The sequence below is a fragment of the Phocoena sinus genome, chromosome 8 (assembly GCF_008692025.1).
Source record: "Phocoena sinus isolate mPhoSin1 chromosome 8, mPhoSin1.pri, whole genome shotgun sequence".
Classification (NCBI taxonomy): Eukaryota; Metazoa; Chordata; class Mammalia; order Artiodactyla; family Phocoenidae; genus Phocoena; species Phocoena sinus.
Genome location: NC_045770.1, coordinates 104,321,734 through 104,333,456, shown reverse-complemented (window position 1 = coordinate 104,333,456; position 11,723 = coordinate 104,321,734).

Genomic DNA, 11,723 nt, shown 5'->3' with positions numbered 1-11,723 from the left:
CCGAGAACCCCGCCGCGCAGGCGCTCTGACCTAGCCAATCGGAGCCCAGATCCCGCGTGCCCTGCAGCCAATCAGAGAGGCTGAGAGAAAATGCACTCAGGCGCAGCCAATCCCAGAGGGCCTGGAGCCCGCTCGTTAGCGGAGGGGGTGGGAGAGGGACGACTGCGCGCGACCAACCGCCACTGCCGGGGGGAGGGGGAAGAAGGGCTGGAGAGGGGGATCCGCGTGCGAGGAGCGCAGTGGCTGCAGCGAGGCCTAGTCAGTGAGGCGGCCTCTGGCCTGGGTGGGGCCGGGATCGGCTGGCCCCAAGAAAAAACTTTGTTCAGTCGGAAGTCAGAGCCTCTCCCATTATGGCAACCTAGGCCAAACACGCGCCTAGAGGTGGCAGCGAGTGTCCACGGGAAGGCCCAGCCTGGCGGGAGAAAACGGGACAGACGCCTTCCTTCAGCAAACGACTCCCAGGACTGCCGCTTGTGGTCTGAGGGGACCCTGAGAGGCATTTGCCCTGGAGAAACCCTCTTGCCATTAATTTATTCTTTGGAAACGCATTCCCTGAGGTTGCTGAGGTCCTGGCAGAGGCTGGAGACGTTGAAAAATCAGTAAGAGCCTCTCCCTTTTATGGACTTTCCAAACGAGGAATGAGATATATATCTCTGTGTATGTTCGAAAATTTCCACAATAGAAAGTTTAATAAAATAGGAAATTAAGTCAAAAGAACGGTCCTTGAGAGGGTAAAAATTGAGCCTTTAAATAAAAGAAGAAAAACTTCAGAACTGACGGTTGTACGTTTGTAAATAAAAAGATTTTGCATGGCAGAAGACGTCAAAAACAAGAACATGTGACAAGTTCAGGGAAATGTTTGCTTACAAGTTCATGCTACAAATTTTATTGAGAACCTACCCTGTGGGGCAGGACCAAGGATAAAGCAGTAAACAAAAAGTGACAAAAATCCCGACCTTGGAGCTTATATTATGGTGCGGAGAGACAGATAATAACAAGTAAAACATTTAGCCTGCTAGGTAGTGATAAAGACTTGCAGTAACTGAGGGAGCAGACAAGCCATCCTCTGGGGGGAATAATTCCAGCGTGAAAGTACATGTCAGGAAGTCCTGGGGCAGCAGCATGTCTGTTCAAGGAATCACAAGCTAGTATGGCCAGAGGGGGGAACAGAGTGAATAATAGAGCGTAAGGATGGGGAGGAGGTGTAGAACCTTGTGGGCCATTGAAGTAATTTTGGCTTTCACTCTTAGACCGGAAGTCTAGAGAGCAGAGGGGTTCATCTGATATGACTTATCTTTCATAGTTTTATAAGTATCATTCTGGCTGCTATTGAAATGGGTAAAAACAAAGAGAAAAAACAAACAAACAAAGAGAAAACAGTCATTTGCTCAGAACAGTTATCACTACGGCAAAAATCCAGGAGAGAGGGACTACCCTGGAGGTCCAGTGGTTAGGACTCCGCACTTCCCCTGCAGCAGGCTTGGGTTCAATCCCTGGTCGGGAAACTAAGATCCCTTATGCAGCACGGCCAAAAAAAAAGTCCAGGAAAGAGATGATGGTGACATGGATCAGGGTGGCTGCAGCAGAATTCAGGGGAAGTGCTCAGATTTGGATATAGTAGTTTGAAGGTAGAGCCAACAGAATGTGCGATCGGATGTGAGTTGTGAGAAAAGTCAAAGGTGACTCCAGGTAAATGGAAACATGGAGTTGCCATTTATTGAGATAGGGAGCATTGTGGATGACCAGGACATAATAAGTTGTTTTTTTGGTTTTTTGTTTGTCTTTGTTTTTGGCCATGCATCGCCGCCTGTGGGATCTTAGCTCCCCGACCAGGAATCAAACCCAGGCCCACAGAAGTGAAAGCATGGAGTCCTAACCACTGGACTGCCAGGGAGTTCCCTGGACATAATAAGTTTGAGATGCCTCTAAGTCATCAAGTGGAGATACCAATGGACAATTCGATATGTGTCTGGAGTTCAGGGCAGAGGTCTGGACTGAAGATACAAATTTGTGAGTCTAAAGAGTTAATATCTATACTGTACAAAGAACTCCTACAAATTGATAGGAAAAAAAGATGAGATAAATATGCCAAGGGTGCTAACTGGTAATTTTATAGGAAAAAAAGTACAAATAGGCAATAAACAAGAAACTTCATTGCTCGTCAGGGAAATGCAATTTCCTGAGAGAATGAGAACGTTTTCGCCCCTCAGATGTGTAAAAAATTCAGAAGATTTATATCTGTTGGTGGTAAGGGTGTGAGGAAATTACACTTACAGATTGTATCTATGAACTACATATGTAGTGTGAACGCTACATCCTTCTTGGTAAGTATTCTGCCAATATCAAAACTTTAAATGTAGTGAGCTGGGATTTCCCTGGTGGTGCAGTGGTTAAGAATCCGCCTGCCAGTGCAGGGGAGATGGGTTCGATCCCTGGTCTGGGAAAATCCCACATGCCATGGAGCAACTAAGCCCGTGAGCCACAACTACTGAAGCCCACATGCCTAGAGCCTGTGCTCCACAGCAAGAGAAGCCAGCACAATGAGAAGCCCATGCACCACAACAAAGAGTAGGCCCCACTCACCATAACTAGAGAAAGCCTGCACAGCAATGAAGACCCAACGCAGCCAAATAAATAATTATTAAATAAATAAATGTAGTGAGCCTTTAATATAGTTATCCTGCTTTGGAAATCTAGCCTACAGAAAACTCATCAATAAGGATGTTGGTATAAATTTATTTATTGTTGCATTGTTTGTAGTAGCAAGCAGTGGAAGCAACCTGAATGTCTATAAATAAGGAAATATTGACTTATGATGGAATATTATGTTGCTATTAGAAATAGGTCAGGGGACTTCCCTGGCGGTCCAGTGGTTAAGACTCTGCACTACCACCACAGGGGGCACAGGTTCCATCGTGGTCAGGGAACTAAGATCCCACATGCCCCGAGGCCAAAAAAAAACATCTAAAAATAAAAATAGGTCAGAATCTATTGACATGGAAGGGTGACCATAATTTAAGAGGGAAAAAATGTAATTATATAACATTACATCTTTCTAAGCTGTAGGTGAAAAAACCCTCAATATAATATGCATACATTTTTTCAGCAAAGAAAAGTAATATCGGATACCTCAATGGGATGAGATGGGGGTTAATTTTTTTATGCTTTTCTGTATCATTAGACTTTCAACAATGAGCATCTAATTCTTTTATAATTTAAAAAAGTACACTATAAGGAGGAAAAGAGGGGCACCATTTTGATACCACTCTGATATATTCACAAATCCAAACTGCTGGCACTATTCTCAGAGCAGGGTATCAGCAGGCCTCTGGACACCCAGGGCACATAGTCTTTTAAAAGGATTCGTGGTGGCAGTTTCATGTTTGTTCCAAAAAATCCTGGGTTTAGAGTCAGAACACTGCAATAGAAATATAATGTGAAACCCATATGTGCTTTTAATTTTTCTGGTATCCACTTTAAAAAATAAAAAGAAACAGGTAAAATTAACTTTAACAATATATCTTATTTAACCCAATGTTTCTAAAAAAATATTCTTTCTTCATGTTATCAATATAAAAATTCTTGTTAAGATATTTTACATTCTTTTCCTTCAACTAAGTCTTTGAAATACATTGTGTATTGTACACTTACAGCACATCTCAATTTGGACAGGCCACATTTCCAGTGTTCAGTATGTAGCCACATGTGGCCAGTGGCTGCCATCTTGGCTAGTGCAGGTTTAGCCCTCTTCTTGAAATGGCCTTTAGATCCTGAAGAGACATCCTTTGGAAAAGCGAAACTTCAACGTTGGGGATACATGTGATTTTTTTAAATAGCCCTATATTTTTCAGAGCCAAGTGTGAGGAATGAGGATTAGCAGGAAGATCAAGCTCAGAAATATCCATCAACAAATAGTGTCAGAGCTGCCGAGGATTCTTCAGGATGAGCCAGGCCAGGCTGACCCAAACACTTTAAAGATCAGAGACTCAGGGACTTCCCCGGTGGCGCAGTGATTAAGAATCCACCTGCCAATGCAGGGAACACGGGTTTGAGCCCTGGTCTGGGAAGATCCCACATGCCGCGAAGCAACTAAGTCCGTGCGCCACAACTACTGAGCCTGTGTTCTAGAGCCCGCGTGCCACAGCTACTGAAACCTGCACGCCTAGAGCTCGTGCTCCACAAGAGAAGCCACTGCAATAAGAAGCCTGCGTACTGCAACAAAGAGTAGCCCCCGCTCACCGCAACTAGAGAAAACTCGCATGCAGCAACGGAGACCCAATGCAGCCAATTAATTAATTAATTAAAAAAAAAAAAAAGATCAGAGACTCAGAGTATCCATTAAGGCTGCATCAAAAATACTTCATTGTTGGGGCTTCCCTGGTGGCGCAGTGGTTGAGAGTCCGCCTGCCGATGCAGGGGACACAGGTTCGTGCCCCGGTCCGGGAAGATCCCGCATGCCGCAGAGCGGCTGAGCCCGTGAGCCATGGCCGCTGAGCCTGCGTGTCCAGAGCCTGTGCTCCGCAACGGGAGAGGCCACAGCAGTGAGAGGCCCGCATACCGCAAAAAAAAAAAAAAAAAAAAAAAATACTTCATTGTTTATAAGTAAAATAATAAATGATAAAATAAATTAGGTTCTAATTATAAACACATTTTTCACCTACAAGGACATCTCAGTTAATTATACTAACAAACCAAAAACTTTTTGGTTTAGTTGGTGACTGTAGTAGGCCAAAGATATCAGTTCCTAATCCCTAGAACCTGTAAGTATTACCATATTTGGAAAAAGGGTCTTTTCAGATGTGATGAATTTAAGGATCTTGAGATGGGGAGATTATCCTTGATTACTTGCTTAGGCCCTAAATGCAAGTACCTGTATCCTCATAAGAGGGAGACAGAGGGAGACTTGGCACAAATACACAGAAGGAGAAGGTGATGGGAAGACAGAGCGGGGAGAGTTTTAAAGATGCTGGCCTTGAAAGTTGGAGCGATTGGCCGTGAGCCAAGGAATGCCAGCAGTCATCAGAAGCTGGAAGAGGCAAGGAATGGCAAGGATTTTTCCCTAGAGCCTCCAGAGAAACTGTGGCCCTGCTGACACCTTGATTTCAGCCCAGTAGTACTAATTTTTGACTTCTGGCTTCCAAAACTGTAAGAGAATAATGATCTCTTTTAAGCCACCCAGTTTTTGGTAATTTGTTACAGCAGCTACAGGAAACGAATAGAGTTGTAAATTGTTTTTTTAACAACACAAATGAAGATATTTTCACAGCATGAACTCATATTATCTTGTTCCAAACTTTTCCCCCTTTCGACCCCCTTCCTTCCTGCTCTCCACCCTGTCCTATGTAAGGGTGTGAAAAGCGGAGACTTGGGGCTGTGGTAGCAGTCACCCTGCAACCAAAATGGGAGGGGGGTGCTAAGAGAAACGTACAGGTCAGGGCGACACAGTGTCCTGACACCACTGAGCCACTGGACCGGCTCTGAATCCTCAAACCTCCAGACTGCTTATCTTATGAGATAATTAAATGTCTTAATTGCTTTGACCCCTATTAGGACTCTTGCTACTTGCAGCAGAATTCATCCTAATATAGAATTCAACAGACAGTATCAAAACTACAAGTAAGAAAAAGCAGTACATTTCCCTGGTGATTAGCGATAAATTGATTTGCTAATCATCAGGGAAATGCAAATCAAATCACCTTGATTTATCACCTCACACCTGTCAGAATGGATAGCATCAGAAAGAACACGGAATTCCCTGGCAGTCCAGATGGGTGGTGGGAATGTAATTTGGTGCAGCCACTGTAAAGAACAGTATGGAGGTTTCTCAAAAAATTAAAAATAGAACTACCTCATGACCTAGCAATTCCACTCCTGGGTACATATTGGAAAAAAACAAAAACACTACTTGGAAAAGATACACGCACCCCAATGTTCACAGCAGCATTATTTACTATTGCCAAGATATGGAAGCAACCTACGTGTCCTTCAACAGATGAATGGATAAAGAAGACACGATATATATGTACAATGGGATACTACTGAGCCATAAAAAAGAACAAAATTTTGCCATTTGCAGCAACATGGATGGACTTGGAGGGCATTATACTAAGAAATAAGTCAGAGAAAGATGAATACTGTATGCTATCACTTATATGTGGAATCTAAAAAATACAACAAACTAGTTAATATAACAGAAGAGAAGCAGACTCACAGAGAAAACAAGCTAGTGGTTACCAGTGGGGAGGGGGGAGGGGCAGTACAGGGCTGGGGAAGTGGGAGGTACAAACTATTGGGCGTAAGACAGGCTACAAGGATGTAGTGTATAACACAGGGAATATAGCCAATATTTTGTAATAACTTTAAATGGAGTTGAGAACTAAATTATTGCCTGTCATATCAGTAAACAAAGGATTTCACAGCCATCAGCCATCACATTACCCCCGTTTCAGTGAGCCCAGACTCTTGCATCTTCCCATACATAGAAAAGTGGTAAATTTCTTAACTTGAGATATCTGGTTTTCTTTTATTATCAAGTAATCTTTTGAGGTTCTGACTACATTGGTTCTGTTGCAAAAACTCCTATATATCCTGGCTCTTCCCCTTTTCTCTTTGGAGCAGTCTCTCAGAGTTATTTGAGATGCTATCTCATGGGCTTGAAGTCCTAAGAATGTCTGCCGAATAAAATATAACTCTCAGGAATTCCTGGCGATCCAGTGGTTAAGACTCCAGCTTTCATTGCTAAGGGTGTGGTTTTGATCCCTGGTCGGGGAACTAAGATCCCACAAGCCTCGTGGTGCGGCCAAAAAAAAAAAAGGAAAAACATAACTCTCAACTTTCAGATTGTGCGTTTTTATTTTATTTTTTCAGTCGACAGAGTATAACCTTTAAAAACTGTATAAAAATAAAATTTAAAAAGTATTTATATTAAAAAAAAGACCAGGGGGACTTCCCTGGTGGTGCAGGGTTAAGAATCAGCCTGCCAAGGCAGGGGACATGGGCTCAAGCCCTGCCAGGAAGATCCCACGTGCCATGGAGCAACTAAGCCTGTGCGCCACAGCTACTGAGCCCACATGCCACAACTACTGAGCCAGCACACCAAGAGCCCATGCTCTGTGACAAGAGAAGCCACCGCAATGAGAAGCCCAAGCATGGCAACCAAGAGTAACCCCCGCTCACCGCAACTAGAGAAAGCCAGCATGTAACAATGAAGACCCAACGCAGCCAAAAAAAAAAAAAGTGGTTGAGTGGGACTCCGTGCTCCCAATGCAGGGGGCCCGGGTTGAATCCCTCGACAGGGAACTAGATCACACATGCATGCCGCAACTAAGTTTGCATGCCGCAACTAAGGAGCCCGCCTGCTGCAAATAAAACCCAGCAGAACCAAATAAATAAATATTTTTAAAAAGACCAGTTTCACACCTTAAAAAAGAAAAAGCAATACAGTTGGGACTTCCCTGGTAGCGCAGGTTAAGAATCCGCCTGCCAATGCAGAGGACACAGGTTCGATCCCTGGTCTGGGAAGATCCCACATGCTGTGGAGCAACTAAGCCCGTGTGCCACAACTACTGAGCCTGCGCTCTAGAGCCCACGAGCCACAACTACTGCGCCTGTGTGCCACAACTACTGAAGTCTGCGCGCCTAGAGCCCGTGCTCTGCAGTAAGAGAAGCCCACACACCGCAACGAAGAGTAGCCCCCACTTACCGCAACTAGAGAAAGCTCGCGTACAACAACGAAGACCCAGTGCAGCCAAAAATAAATAAATAAATTTAAAAATTTTTTTAAAAAAAGCAATACAGTCATGTTGTCTAAAAATATGGAGGTAAATTCCAGAAGAAATGGCTAAAGGAGTTGAAATCTCTTACCTCTAGAAAGTGGATTTGGGAAGAGATGGGACAGAAATTGCTCTTTTTCATTATAAGCATAGTAGTACTATTTGACTTTTTAAGTTGTGTACCTATGTTACTTAGATAAAAATCAAAATTTAAGAAAAAAAAAAATTAGGACTTCCCTGGTGGTGCAGTGGTTAAGAAACCGCCTGCCAATGCAGGGGCCACGGGGTTAAGCCCTAGTCTGGGAAGATCCCACATGCCATGGAGCAACTGAGCCCATGCGCCACAGCTATTTAGCCTGTGCTCTAGAGCCCGTGAGCCACGCAGCCAAAAATAAATAAATTAATTAATTTTAAAAAATAAAATAAATAAAAATTTATTAATTTTCAAAGTACTTTTTTTTTTTGCGTTGGGTCTTCGTTGCCGCGCGCGAGTTTTCTCTAGTTGCGGCGAGCAGGGGCTACTCTGTTGCGGTGCCCTGGCTTCTCATCTCTGTGGCTTCTCTTGTTGCGGAGCACGGGCTCTAGGCGCGTGGGCTTCAGTAGTTGTGGCACACGCGCTCAGTAGTTGTGGCTCGCGGGCTCTAGGGCGCAGGCTAAGCAGTTGTGGCGCACGGGCTTAGTTGTTCAGCAGCATGTGGGATCTTCCCAGACTGGGGCTCAAACCAGTGTCCCCTGCATTGGCAGGCGGATTCTTAACCACTGCACCACCAGGGAAGCCCTCTACTGCTTTTTTAATGTAAATGATTTTTTAATATTGAGATATAGGGAATTCTCTGGCGGTCCAGTGCTTAGGGCTCCACGCTTTCACTGCTGAGGGCCAGGGTTCAATCCCTGTTCAGTGAACTAAGATCCAAGTCATGTAGCACAGCCAAAAAAAAAAAGAGATATAATTCATACAACAAAAAATTCACCGCTTTAGTGTATAACTCAGTGGTTTTAGTATATTCACAGGGTGGTGCAACCATCACCACACTAAGTCCAGAACATTTTAATTAATCACCCCCAAAAAGAAACCCTGTACTTATTAGCTGTCACTCCCCATTCTCCCCTTCACTCATACCCTGGTGACCACTAATTTTTCTGGCTCTGGATTTGCCTATTCAAGACATTTTATATAAATGGAACAATACAAATATATGGCTCACATGTCTGGCTTCTTTCACTTAGCTTAATGTTTTCAAGATTTATCCACATCGCACCTTTTTTTCGTTAATCTAAAATAATTTCAAAATAAAGCACTTTCAAAAATTGACTTTAGGGGCTTCTCTGGTGGCGCAGTGGTTGAGAGTCCGCCTGCCGATGCAGGGGACACGGGTTCGTGCCCCGGTCCGGGAGGATCCCACATGCCGCGGAGCGGCTAGGCCCGTGAGCCGTGCCCGCTGAGCCTGTGCATCCGGAGCCTGTGCATCCGGAGCCTGTGCTCCGCAGTGGGAGAGGCCACAACAGTGAGAGGCCCGCGTACCAAAGAAAAAAAAAAAAAAAGGATAGGGACCCACATAATAGAATATTTTTAAAAGAAAAAAAGACTTAGGAAGTATGTTGAGAAGTTGACATTTAGGCTAGGAATCTGTGGTATTTAAGAAAATTAAACATATTAAATATACAAATACAATTCTTTAAAGTTTGAAGGAATTTAAGTTGCAGATGGGTATGATTATTTAAAGGAGTCCAATGTAGCCAACCAGAGTTTATCAAAGAAAAGGTAAAGATAATAACTCTTATCTTACTAGATTTATAGATAGAACAATAAACATTGTAAAGTTAAAGCCTTAAGGAAAGCTAGGCTTTAAGTAGGTTACTTTAATACAATTGAATAGTAACTGTATTCGTTTCCTGTGGCTGCTGTGACAGATCACCAAAAAACTGGGTGGCTTGAAACAACAGAAAGTTATTCTCTCACAGTTCTGGAGGCTAGAAGCCCAAATTAGTAGCACTGGGCTGAAATCAACGTGTCAGCAGGGCCTTGTGTCCTCCAGAGACTCTAAGAGATAAACTGTCCCTGCCAGCTAGCTTCTGGTGGCCGCCGGCATCCCTAGGCTTGTGGCCACGTCACTCTAGTCTCCAAGGTCAACATCATTAAACTTCTTTCCGGACTTCTCTGGCGGTCCAGTGGTTAAGACTCCATACTTCCGGGGTTTGGCTTGTTTGACTAGAGCCCACTCCCCTGCAAATAAAAATCTGTTGACGTATTTCAAAAAAAAAAAAAAAAAAAAAAGACTCCATGCTTCCACTGCAGGGGACACAGGTTCATCCCTGGTCGGGGAATTAAGATCCCGTATGCCCCGTGGTGCCGGGGGTTTGGGGGGGGACCTCCTGGGCCTTCTTCTTGTAAGAATACCTGTGCTTGCATTTAGGGCCCATCGAGGTAATCCAGGATAATCTCATCTAAAAATCTGTAACTCAATCATATCTGCCAAGACCCTTTTTCCCAGATAAGGTAATATTTACAGCTTCCAGAGATTAGGACCTGATAATTTGTGTGTGGTAGGGGAGGCATTATGAGCCTATCACAGTAACTTTAAAAAAAGAAGTAATCACAGTCTCTTCAGGTGCACCAATACCACTAACATGCATCATAGACACAGTGACAGGATTCTCTCCTGCTGAAATTTTTAGCGGTATTATTAGGCAATTAGACCAAGGGAACCCAGAGCACTTTCCTCTTGGCCTTAAAGCTCAGCCCTCTCTCTGTTATGGTGCTTTCCATCACCAGGGTTTTTAGGTATAATCTCCTCTCTCTCTCTCTCTCTCTCTCTGTCTCTGGCTAAGATACCTCAAGTCCTTTTTGGAAGTAGGTGACATATATGTATTTAAATTAGAGGGGAAGATTTTGGGGGCTGGAGGATAGTTCTGACTCTACTCCTAAAACACATAGCTCCAGTTTTTTTGTTGTTGTTTTTTTCATTTTGTTCTTTGGCCGTGACCCGCAGCTTGGGGGATCTTAGTTCCCCAACCAGGGAATGAACTTGTGCCCCCTGAAGTGGAAGCCTGGAGTCTTAACCACTGGACCACCAGGGAAGTCCCTAGTTTTGTTTTTTTTTTTTGGCCGCGTTGGGTCTTCATTGCTGCCCACCGGCTTTCTCTGGTTGCAGTGAGCGGGGGCTACTCTTGGTTGCGGTGCACAGGCTTCTCGTTACAGTGGCTTCTCTTGTTGCAGAGCATGGGCTGTAGGCGTGCGGGCTTCAGTAGTTGTGGCACACGGGCTCAGTAGTTGTGGCCCATGGACTTAGTCGCTCCTTGGCATGTGGGATCTTCCCAGACCAGGGCTCGAACCTGTGTCCCCTGCATTGGCAGGCGGATTCTTAACCACTGCGCCACCAGGGAAGTCCCCCTAACCAGTTTTAAAACATGAGACTAGTAGTTCTCAAACTTTAGTATGCCTCAAAATCACCTACAAGCCTTTTTTTAAAAAAATTTTTTATTGGAGTACATTTGATTTACAACGTTGCATTAGTTTCTGCTGTACAGCAAAGTGAATCAGTTATACATATACATATATCCACTCTTTTTTAGATTCTTTTCCCATATAGGTCATGACAGAGCACTGAGTAGAGTTCCCTGTGCTATACAGTAGGTCCTTATTAGTTTTCTATTTTATATATAGTAGTGTGTGTATGTCAATCCCAACCTCCCAGTTTATCCCTCCCCACCCCCCCAAAGGCTTTTAAAACAGATTCCTAGGCTTCACTCACCAAGTGTCTGATTCAGTAAGTCTGGAATGAAGCTCCAGAATTTGCATTTCAAACATTTCCAGGTGTTGCTCAAGCCTCTGGTCAGGGATGACAAGGGCCCCCACTTGAGAGCCACTGTAGTGGTAAAGCAGAGAAGACAGAGGAGGAAGAGAGAGAAGGCTTTTCAGAAGCCAGAATTTCACTTACCTTCGCATAATGG